This window comes from Schistocerca cancellata, chromosome 9 (assembly GCF_023864275.1).
Source record: "Schistocerca cancellata isolate TAMUIC-IGC-003103 chromosome 9, iqSchCanc2.1, whole genome shotgun sequence".
Taxonomy (NCBI): Eukaryota; Metazoa; Arthropoda; class Insecta; order Orthoptera; family Acrididae; genus Schistocerca; species Schistocerca cancellata.
In genome coordinates this window covers 299,689,065-299,701,640 of record NC_064634.1, presented here as the reverse complement: position 1 = coordinate 299,701,640, position 12,576 = coordinate 299,689,065, and positions in this window count along the sequence as shown.

The following is a 12,576-nucleotide window of genomic DNA, read 5'->3' as shown; positions in this document are numbered from 1 at the left end:
GAAGAGCCAAAAAAACTGGTACACCTGCCGAGCACGTTGAAATGCCGCAACACGACATGGCATGGACTCGACTAATGTCTGAAGTAGTGCTGGAGGGAGCTGTCCATAAATCCCTAAGAGTTCGAGGGAGTGGAGATCTCTTCTGAACAGCATGTTGCAAGGCAACCCAGATATGCGCAATGAAGTTCATGTCTGGGGAGTTTGGTGGCCAGCAGAAGTTTTTAAACTCAGCATAATGTTCCTGGAGCCAATCAGTAGCAATTCTGGATGTGCGCGGCGCTCCATTTTCCTGTTGGAATTCCCAAAGTCCGTTGGAACACACAATCTCCATGAATGGATCCAGGTGATGGGATAGGATGCTTACGTACGTGTCACCTGTCAGAGTCGTATCTAGACGTATCAGGGGTCTCATATCACACCAACTGCTCTCGCCACACACCATTACAGAGCCTCCACCAGCTTGAACAGTCTCCTGTTGACATGGCAGGGTCCATGACGTTGTCTCCATATCTGTACATGTCCACCCGCTCAATATAATTTGAAACAAGACTCGTCCGACCATGCAACATGTTTCTAGTCATCAACAGTCCAGTGTCGGTGTTGACGGGCCCAGGTGAGGCATAAAGCCTTGTGTTGTGCAGTCATCAATGGTACACGAGTGGGCCTTCGGCTCCGAAAGCCCATATGGACGATGTTTCGTTGAATGATTCGCACGCTGATATTTGTTGATGGCCCAGCATGGAAATCTGCAGTAATTTGCGGAAGGGTTGCACTTGTGTCACTCTTCAGTCGTCGTTGGTCCCGTTTTTGCAAGATCTTTTTCGAGCCGCTGCGATGTCGGAGATTTTACGTTTTACACGATTCCTGATATTCAGGTTACACTCGTGAAATGGTCGTATGGAAAAATCCGCACTTCATCGCTACCTCCCAGATGCTGTGTCCCATCACTCGTGCGCAGACTATAGCACCACGTTTAAACTGACATAAATCTTTGAAACCTGCCATTGTAGCAGCAGTAACGGATCTAACAACTGCAGCAGACACTTGTTGTCTTATATAGGCGTTACCGACCGCTTTGTGTGTTTACTTATCTCTGTATTTGAATACACATGCCTATACCAGTTTCTCTGGCGCTTCAGTGTATATCCAGAATGAATAAATATATTGGTGTGCGGTTTTCGGTAAGCTATTGCTGGCAATATTGTGAATTTCCTGACATTCACAGGTATTTTTTATCGTTTACAGTCACCTAATTACCACATGGACTTCGTTTTTCCAATGGAACTATGTTCTTTTTTCCGTGGAATTTGAAAGAACTTTCTAAGAGACCTCCAGTGACATAACATGTGTGTGCCTTGATCAAATAGTATCAAGACAACAGCGCCACAAACCACTGCCCTACTGTCAGGTGAAAAGGTTCCACAAACAGGGCCCTACCAAATGTAAGCAAGCATGCAACTCAGATACGATTCCTTTGTTTATTATCACGGCTGTCATACCATGCACTCAGAGTGTTCACCTTGCATTGCTACACGCTAAAAAGTGGCTCTGGAGAGACAGTACTGGACGTTGAATTTCATCTGGAGTTAACGGCAGAACAGGCCAGTGTTGCAAGGCATTTCATGCCCTCGAGAGTCGTCGGTGTTTCCTAACAGGCCTTTTGTTGCAGTTTTCGCCAAAGGAAAAAGTACAGAATTGTTAGGTTTGCTGAGTGTGCAGACCCTTTTGCGTTTCAACAACGACCGTTCCTGTGCTCTCCAAATGTTTTCTTAAGAGGGTCTTTTGATACAGGTGCGGAATGTGAGGGACATCCGTCAGGTTGGTGCCACACTGTTTGCATTATGTCCAGTGGGATGTCTTCCAATAACTGCAACAGCAGTATAACGTAGGAACTCGAGACACTTGAGTGTATCTAGATTCCCATCAGTAAAACTGGGACCAATGATGCGAGTCTTCAAAAACACGCACCAAACGTTGATAGCGCAAGAATGTTGTTTTTATCCACTTCTCTGAGTCAATTTGGATTATCAACTGAAGATTAATGCATGTTTCGAGGATTGATTTGCCCATGGTTTGTAAACGATGCCTCTCCCTCAGATAAAATTTAGCATAGATATACCGCATCACTTTGTACTTTTCGTAGATATTCGGATAACTGTAACCAATTTTGGAAGTCACTATCATGAGGCTATAGATGCACTGAAATGTGAAGAGGATGAAATGCTATGGAATGTAGCGTTCGAAATGGTTCAAATGGCTCTGAGCACTATGGGACTTACGCGTGACCGCTACGGTCGCAGGTTCGAATCCTGCCTCGGGCATGGATGTGTGTGATGTCCTTAGGTTAGTTAGGTTTAAGTAGTTCTAAGTTCTAGGGGACTGATGACCTTAGAAGTTAAGTCCCATAGTGCTCAGAGCCATTTGAACCATTTGAACTATGGGACTTAACGTCGGAGGTTATCAGTCCCCTAGACTTAGAACTACTTAAACCTAACTAACATAAGGACATCACACACACATCCATGCCCTAGGCAGGATTCGAAGCTGTGACTGTAGCAGCAGCGCGGTTCTGGACTGAAGCGTCTAGAACCGCTCATCCACAACGACCGGCTGTAGCGTTCGGGGAACACTCCTTTTGTTGATCCCTCTCGTACTTCCGCGATGTCTCTTAGTGGAATTTGCATCACGTGTAACTACTGAATCCCATCGCTCGTGCGCCGACTATAACATCACGGTCAAACTCACTTAAATCTTGATAGCCTGCCATTGTAGCAGCAGTAACCGATCTAACAACTGCACCAGACACTTGTCTTATATAGGCGTTGCCGACCGCAGTGCCGGCTTTGCCTGTTTACATATCTCTGTGTTTGAATACGCATGCCTATACCAGTTTCTTTGGCTCTTCAGTGTATTTGATCAAGCCCCATACATATGTCGCTGAAGTTGTCGTAGAAGCTTCTTTCAAAAACTACAGAAAAAGTATACAGTTCCATTAGAAACTAAAATTCAATGTCGTAATTCGACGACTATGAACGATAAAAATTACTTGCGACCGTCAGGAAATTCATCATATTGCCCGCTATAACTTGGCGAAAACCGCACCTTAATATGTTTACTCATTCTGGATGTATTCGAAGTGCCCTGTGTTAGCTGCCTTAACCTGTATGAAATTTAATTCAGAATGCACAATTTACATTGACATGGAATGATTAAGCCGATTTTCCTCTGTCCATTCGACTAGTGATAAACTTTTACGGTGACCTGTATAGGTAACTCGCGAATCTACGAAATGTTTAGTCAGTTCGGTGGTCCTGTTTCTCCTTCAAGTATTCAGAGTCGTTCATACAACAGCTTCCTACTGTCAAGGGGCATCGGCTAAGAGAGAGTAATAGTGCAAATTGACACAATACACTCAAATTTCGAATGGTACAGTTTACACATCATCTATTAGCGTGCCCAAACGTTTTTGTGTATCCTCAATATTTTAAGTAATCTGTCTGAAGATTCATTATACTTGCAGTGGCAGTATCAAGCTTGCCTATAGAAAGGCCTTTACAAGTTGATTTGAAGTGCTTCGATAGCAGTTATCTACACGTAATAACGCACAAAGCAAATGACGACCTGTGTATGTGTTCTCATCATTGTATTTCCTCTAACATGTGAACACCTCTTTAGCACTAGGTCAATACTTTTTCAGTCGCTAGAGAACTGTAAAACGGCTAGTAAAGTAACAACGTGGGAGTTCGTTAAACAGCTGTTATTCGATGTTTTTGGTCGTCGAGACATGCCGTCACACTCGGATGCGGAAGCTTACGTCAGTATTCCTCCCCTCCGCTTTGCGCAGCCAAGCACGTGCGAACAGTAGACCGTTGTCCGTCTGGACACGCGTCAGCTTCTGCATTTGGGAACAATAAACTCCATTCCTCAGAACTCGACGCCTGCTGAAATATGCATAACGAAAAGACTGTCGAAACAGTAATGTTGCCTCCGCGTTTTATTACGTAGTGTGACGAGTCGTCACTCAAACCGTTAACACTTCAATTTGAGAAGACGAACATATACTTTTCCACAGCGCTTACTGACAATTAGGTTATCGGAACATAAGAGATGCTGGGGACTAGTAAAACCATAATCAACGTTGCGGAACATTTTTGAACAGAAGCCGTCCATGCGGTGTAGATCGTGATATTTTACATACTGTTCAGCAAAGTTGAAAGATGACACTGCTGGAAATACTTGAAATCAATAATAATATGCTACAGAAATCCAGTTTAGCTGTAAATGAGCAAAACAATTTTCTTTCTCCCTTCTCTGTTAAATTAAGTTTCCGTCAGGCAACTGTTAGATTACAATAGTAATCTATATTTCACATCCTTTTTGCAAATATGATGATTTTCACATACAACAAATAACTTTATTTTAATTTTTTTCTTAAATGTAACGATTTCTGCGTAATATAAAGAAGCACTTTTCATTGTAAACACTTTTTATCTCATCATCTGTGTATCTTCTGTATCTGCATCAGTAATATCTGTGTGAGTCGTTCGTCATTCTATCTGTAGTTGCGATATTCAGTTGTCACCAGACGATGGCTTAAAATGGCGAATGGCAGTTTGTAATCAAATATATAACATTTTGTACCTCACCAGGAAACTGGTTCCTATTTAATACTGGTATACCTCTGTTTCAAACCAACAGCTCAGTTTACCGAATCAGTACTAGGAATAAAAACAATCTTAGTAGCTGTTTAAAGCAACATGGGCATAGGGACATATACTGAGAGCTGGTGACAGAATGGTTATGAAGATATTTAAAGCTGTGCTTGAAGGTGCCAGCAGATTTGCAAGAATAAAGCTAAGGTGGGAGAAAGGTATCTGAGAGGACATAAGGAAAACTGGAATCCAGTGTTCTGTTCAAATGGATTGCCATTTTAACTCTTCAGCGACCTGGTTAACCATAAATTAATCGACACGATATCCAAGGCCAAGTTCAGAGGAACATTTCCGAAGGCCCTCATGAAAAAATCTGAGGTCAGACGGGGAGACAGACTCTCCTTTTTGCTCTTTAGCTGTGTTCTTAGTAAGGTGATCAGGGAATGGTCACGAAAACATAAAAGAGTGGATAGAACACGACTGGAATATAAGAAAAAAGGAGTACAAATAAACTGTTTGGTATTCACCAACGATATTGTGTTTTTATCGGAGTCATGAGAAGAAGCAATTAACCAAACCGTTTTCCAGAGACAACCGGCTTCTTTGTAGAAGTACACAGTATATGACGAACTTCTAGACACTGTTACACGGACGACATCAGAAGGAGGAAAAATTCAAAACGGCTAAATTCGTAGGAAAATCGACATAAACTTATCTGAGAGAAGAAAAATTACAACATCACGGACAAATAAGAGAAATTTAGAATACAAACACACAATGAACATCTAGAACAAGAAAAATCTGTAAAAGTGTGACATTACCAGACAGTGATACCCTGAAGCCTTACGCGCTATAGCACGTTCGAGCTTTGTAGAAGCACGATTACTTAGGATGCTATACATTGTGGAACGAAGGATTCTCAGGTGGATATTGTGGCCTCGGAGATGTACACGGACAGACATCCGACATCATTAGGAAAGGAAGATCCATGCTCATCAGATCGTAGAATGGACCGGGAAAGGCGGACACATCAGATATTGCAGTTTATTGTGAACAATAGGACCAAAGTACGCCGGATCCAAGAACAGCAAAGGACTGAATTAGACCCAGGACAAAAACATGATGGACAGGAGAGCGGAGAACGTAGTAAAGAATAAGAATGAAAGAATATTGGACAAGGGTAAAGACCAGAACAAAAGACGCTGATCTGAGTTAACGTAGTCTTCAAATGATCAAGAAAGACGAAATATGAATGTCATACTTCTACTAAATTCTGGCGGAAACTCATCCAAAGTTGGTGAAGATTTATAAGGAGTATGCTTCTCCATTATCAACAGTTGAGAAATAGGCTCACCAGGGAAGGTATTAGTAACCCCCTTAAAAGAGCACAGTGGTCACATTGGAGCGGTCTAGAGGGTGCTGAATTGTTACCAGCTGGTCACTGACGCTTCACCGTTGACGTAAGTCATGCTAGTGAAGCGGTGTGTGTATGTGCCAGTGGGCTGTATGAATTGGATGGGTCAACGTGGAGAAAAGCAGAAAAATGAACTCTCATATTTGGACGCTTACGCCACCATACCGTGAGTGGAAGTGCCCGATTTGTTTTTATACCAACGCGGGCTGTCCACCATATCTACAATGAATGGGGTCCCGCTGGTATCCATTTAACACGGCGTAATAACAGTGGTCGTAGAAAGATCCTAACCGACAAAGATTGGAGACACGTCCCACGTCTTGGCAATGAGAGTCGGGTTCAAAGCTGACAGGAATTTTTCTGCCAGTGAATATATGTGCATTTGAACCAGTTTCTGAGCGAACATTGCGAAGGGAATACATGCAATGGACATTTGGAGTCGGGTACTTTTGCTCGCAACGACACATATGGCTTCACTTGTACAGTGGGCGAAATACCACAGAAACTGGACAGTAGCTGACGAGTAGGGTGATGTAGCACGACGAGTAGCGATTTTGCCTCTTTCCAAGTGAAGTAAGGTGTCGATTGAATTGTGACCTGCAGCGACTAAAGGGTGTACTTCAGATCGAAGATGTTTCCGTGACATTTTCAGGGTGTTTTTCGTATCATGATTTGCACACACTGATTTACTTTAGCTGAATCTGAACCGAGACGTTTATTTCAACATCCTAGTTTACAAAATATTGGCCTCTCCTTTATATCTTCATGATGAGTATACTGTGGACAATGCCGTCTTTCAAGATGATAACACACGTGTTCACAGGCGTTGCACGCACACATTCTTGGTTTGACGAACACCCAGGCCCTCAATGGCACCACGACCACCTCGACTGGGCCCCCCATTAAGAGTCAGGATTCTGTTCGGCCAGTTATCAGACAGGCTGATTAGGGGAGGGGGGGGGGGCAAATGGAGGATCCCGACTGGGAATAAAAGGGAAAGGCTTAACAGTTCCAGCATGCACCTTAGAACCAAGGGAAACCCCCCAAAAACCTTGGTCGGAACTGGGGATTGGAAACACATTAATTTATACATGGTACATCATCCTTCGTTGAGGACGTTATCCCAAACAGAAATTAAACTGTTGTGTATGTGTAAGGTGTGTAAATGTTGTATATGTGTGCATGTACGAGTTTTACTGAACAGAGTGACATAAATTCCATACAAAACGCCTGGGACTATTTCTGACTGCAGGAGAAACGTAACGATCAACAGGCCCGCAATTTGGTTGCTCTACGGGATCAAATTATCAATGAGTAGCTTGAGCCTACCTGAAGCAACTTGCGGAATTTCTACCTCTTCGAACAGCCTTCATCATCCATGCTAGAGATGGAGTTCAACGGCATTAGCTTCACATACCCTGGAAGATGACTATTTTTTTCCGGAGCGCTGCAGCTTTATTCAAATAAGGTCGGACTACTCTTGAACATGGTACACTCAATGAACGTTCCAAGAATGCAGAAACTTGTAAACCCATCTATAATTTGTGCAAATACGGTATTGGATGATTGGCCATAGGCAAATCAGAGAAAGACTGTGTTACATTTTGCTTGTAGTATTTACTGTAATTTTGACAAGGTGAATGTCGTATTGCTTGAGTGCTGACAGAAAGGAAATTTGGAAACCCACATCCCGATCATTTATGAACAGTTTTAAAAATATTCCAACAAACTTTGTTCGCCGATATGTGACTGTGGATGAGATGTGGTGCTAGCTCACGTCAAAAATGAACGGCAATCAAAGCACCGATGGAAGCCACTAGAACTGCACGAGAGAAGATAAATATCGATTTCGAGCTGTTGGTTTAGGAACACCAAAGACAATATCGATTTCATTTACCTGAAATACAAGTGTTTTTCCAACTATACAAAAGGGGCTCTAGTTACACACCACCTTACAAAGTAGAGGCCTGTAACTGGCGGATATTACCGCATAATAAATGCCCGAGAATAGGAACTGATTTTTAGAAAAATAATTCATCGAGATAACGCAACTGGTCACTTAGCAATGGGAAAACTGAGGGATTTTAGGTACTAATTGTTGTAATATCCATCTGCTCGAATTTGCCCATGTGTGACCTTTATCCATTCCCATCTCAAACTTTTTTTTTCGGCTGAAAACATTTCGACTAATCAAGAGTTTCTGGCAACTGAAGATGGGAATTTTTGCAGACCCTGTCGAATCGCAATTATGTGACGTGACCTTCTTACTGGGAGGACGTTGGACAAGAAGCAGTAACCTAAAAGTGCACTTTTGGTCTAAAATTATCGATCATTATAGTAAGTTCGACGTAAGGGCCCATTTCCTTACATGTGCCTTGTAAGAAACTGTGTCGTCTCAGACACTTACTTTTTTTTAGTATAAAAAGAAGGTATGGAAAAGTGTTGCGAACTGATACACAGTATGGTAAGCACCCTAAGAAATTTAATTTCTTAGTTTTTTATGTCACTGATTGCGGAATATTATGTAAGACGTCGTTGTACTGAAACAATATTTTCTTTTGTTCCCTTCATGTGAAGCGCTGTGAGTCATGGGAGAGATGAACACTCTCACAACTGAAGGCGAAGATGTGGTGCAATGAGAACTTTCGCGGCGAAATCACCTTATTTCTGAATTTTGGCAACAGATGACTCCAATGTTTCTACCCACGCAAAAATTTAAACGTTCATTCAAACAAAAAAGAACTGTATAATAATGTATTGATTTAATGTAACTAAATGTTTCATTGTAAAAAAAGAGAAATTGTAAATATTTTATATGACAGAGAGACCATACACACTATGTGATCAAAAGTATCTGGACACCTGGCTGAAAATGACTTACAAGTTCGTGGCGCCCTCCATCGGTACTGCTAGAATTCAATATGGTGTTGGCCCAACCTTAGCCTTGATGACAGCTTCCATTCTCGCAGTCATACGTTCAATCAGGCGCTGGAATGTTTCTTGGGGAATGGCAGCCCATTCTTCACGGAGTGCTGCACTGAGAAGAGGCATCGATGTCGCTCGATGAGGCCTAGCACGAAGTCGGAGTTCCAAAACATAGGACTGAGGTCAGGACTGTGTGCAGGCCAGTCCATTACAGGGATGTTATTGTCATGTAACCGCTTCGCCACAGGCCGTGCATTATGAGCAGGTGCTCGATCGTGTTGAAAGATACAATCGCCACCCCCGAATTGCTCTTCGATGGTGGGAAGCAAGAAGGTGCTCAAAACATCAATGTAGGGCTGTGCTGTAATAGTGCCACGCAAAAACAAGGGTTGTAAGCCCCCTCCATGAGAAACATGACCACACCATAACACTACCGCCTCCGAATTTTACTGTTGGCACTGCACACGCTGGCAGATGACGTTCACCGGGCATTCGCCATACCCACGCCTCGCCATCGGATGGCCACACTGTGCACCGTGATTTGTCACTCCACACAACGTTTTTACACTGTTCAGTGGTCCAATGTGTACGCTCCTTACTCCATGGAAAGCGTCGTTTGATATTTACCGACGTGATTTGTGGCTTATGAACAGCCGATCGACCACGAAATCCAAGTTTTCTCACCTCCCGCCCAACTGTCCTAGTACTTGCAGTGGATCCTGATGCAGTTTGGAATTCCTGTGTGATGATCTGTACAGATGTCTGCCTATTACACATTACGACCCTCTTCAACTGTTGGCGGTCTCTGTCAGTCGGTCGGTCTGTACGCTTTTGTGCTGTACGTGTCCCTTCACTTTTTCATTTCACTATCACATCGGAAACAGTGGACCTAGGGATGTTTAAGAGTGTGGAAATCTGGCGTACAGAAGTATGACATAAGTGACACCCAATCACCTGACCACGTTCGAAGACCGTGAGTTCTGCGGAGCGCCCCATTCTGCTCTCTCAAGATATCTAAGGAGTACAGAGGTCGCTGATATGGTGTACCTGGCAGTAGGTGGCAGCACAATGCACCTAATATGAAAAACGTATCTTTTTGGGGGTATCCGGATACTTTTGATCACATAGTGTACCATAACCGTTAAGAAAACTATGTCTATGTGATCTATGATCACTGTTTTTTGAGTCTGTCGAACTGAAATATAGCTCGTTCTTCGCTTGTTGTTTTGAGTGACTAAATGTAATGTAATGGTTATCCGTGTAAGAAATTTTATTGAGTATTTTGTAGTAAAAAGCTGTTAAATGAATGTCAACTGGACTTCTGTGCACCAGTATGAGGAAACACTTTGATTAGGAAGATCAAGAGTATTAGTGGTTTTATCTGTGAAGGATGTAATTGTAAATGTGGTTCTGTGCAGTTCCGAACTGGTCTCACAGATCTAATTTGTCGTTTCAGTTTGTATTGAACTTAAAGTTTTAATTGTAATGAGGTATTTATTGCCGTTTATGCTTCTTATTACTCTAAAAAGTGAGCAAAATACACTCCTGGAAATTGAAATAAGAACACCGTGAATTCATTGTCCCAGGAAGGGGAAACTTTATTGACACATTCCTGGGGTCAGATACATCACATGATCACACTGACAGAACCACAGCCACATAGACACAGGCAACAGAGCATGCACAATGTCGGCACTAGTACAGTGTATATCCACCTTTCGCAGCAATGCAGGCAGCTATTCTCCCATGGAGACGATCGTAGAGATGCTGGATGTAGTCCTGTGGAACGGCTTGCCATGCCATTTCCACCTGGCGCCTCAGTTGGACCAGCGTTCGTGCTGGACGTGCAGACCGCGTGAGACTACGCTTCATCCAGACCCAAACATGCTCAATGGGGGACAGATCCGGAGATCTTGCTGGCCAGGGTAGTTGACTTACACCTTCTAGAGCACGTTGGGTGGCACGGGATACATGCGGACGTGCATTGTCCTGTTGGAACAGCAAGTTCCCTTGCCGGTCTAGGAATGGTAGAACGATGGGTTCGATGACGGTTTGGATGTACCGTGCACTATTCAGTGTCCCCTCGACGATCACCAGTGGTGTATGGCCAGTGTAGGAGATCGCTCCCCACACCATGATGCCGGGTGTTGGCCCTGTGTGCCTCGGTCGTATGCAGTCCTGATTGTGGCGCTCACCTGCACGGCGCCAAACACGCATACGACCATCATTGGCACCAAGTCAGAAGCGACTCTCATCGCTGAAGACGACACGTCTCCATTCGTCCCTCCATTCACGCCTGTCGCGACACCACTGGAGGCGGGCTGCACGATGTTGGGGCGTGAGCGGAAGACGGCCTAACGGTGTGCGGGACCGTAGCCCAGCTTCATGGAGACGGTTGCGAATGGTCCTCGCCGATACCCCAGGAGCAACAGTGTCCCTAATTTGCTGGGAAGTGGCGGTGCGGTCCCCTACGGCACTGCGTAGGATCCTACGGTATTGGCATGCATCCGTGCGTCGCTGCGGTCCGGTCCCAGGTCGACGGGCACGTGCACCTTCCGCCGACCACTGGCGACAACATCGATGTACTGTGGAGACCTCACGCCCCACGTGTTGAGCAATTCGGCGGTACGTCCACCCGGCCTCCCACATGCCCACTATACGCCCTCGCTCAGAGTCCGTCTACTGCACATACGGTTCACGTCCACGCTGTCGCGGCATGCTACCAGTGTTAAAGACTGCGATGGAGCTCCGTATGCCACGGCAAACTGGCTGACACTGACGGCGGCGGTGCACAAATGCTGCGCAGCTAGCGCCATTCGACGGCCAACACCGCGGTTCCTGGTGTGTCCGCTGTGCCGTGCGTGTGATCATTGCTTGTACAGCCCTCTCGCAGTGTCCGGAGCAAGTATGGTGGGTCTGACACACCGGTGCCATGTGTTCTTTTTTCCATTTCCAGGAGTGTATAATAATAAACTGAAAATGTTAATCTGCTAAAAACTCAGAAACCTTTTTTTTCTTTCTTTCCCCCCCCCTTTTTTTTTTACAAACGACACGAGAAGTAATGATCCGGTATAAAGACAAAACTGTTTTATTTTAGTCTGTGAGAGAAGTACGTGGGCTGTCAAGATAATAAATACTTCTGCACTCTTATACACAATATCTATACAGCCCTATTTAGACAACGAAGAAACCTGTGAGTGATCGGAGAGGCGTAGTATCTGAACGCTGAAACAGGCGTGTAAACCGGCCAATTCATATGAGGAAACAGTATCATCCGGGATAATCTGTCCTCTGGGTTTCATTCAACGGCTTTTGTTTAAGGGTTACGGTCATGTCGAGATTCTCAGAGGATCCCTCGGGATCGACCCAGAGTGATATTATTCCTGCCTTAGCTCGAATACCCTTGCGCAGCGATCAACCACAAACTTGGAACTACCTCCAGGTTTTCCGACTGAATTTTGCACCATGACTCTATTATAACAGTTACACCTAATTATGTAAAACATACCGCTCTATCAACAAAACACTATTTTTCGGTTTTGTAACGGTATTTAGCAAAATTCAGCAGACACAGCGTGAGGTTTA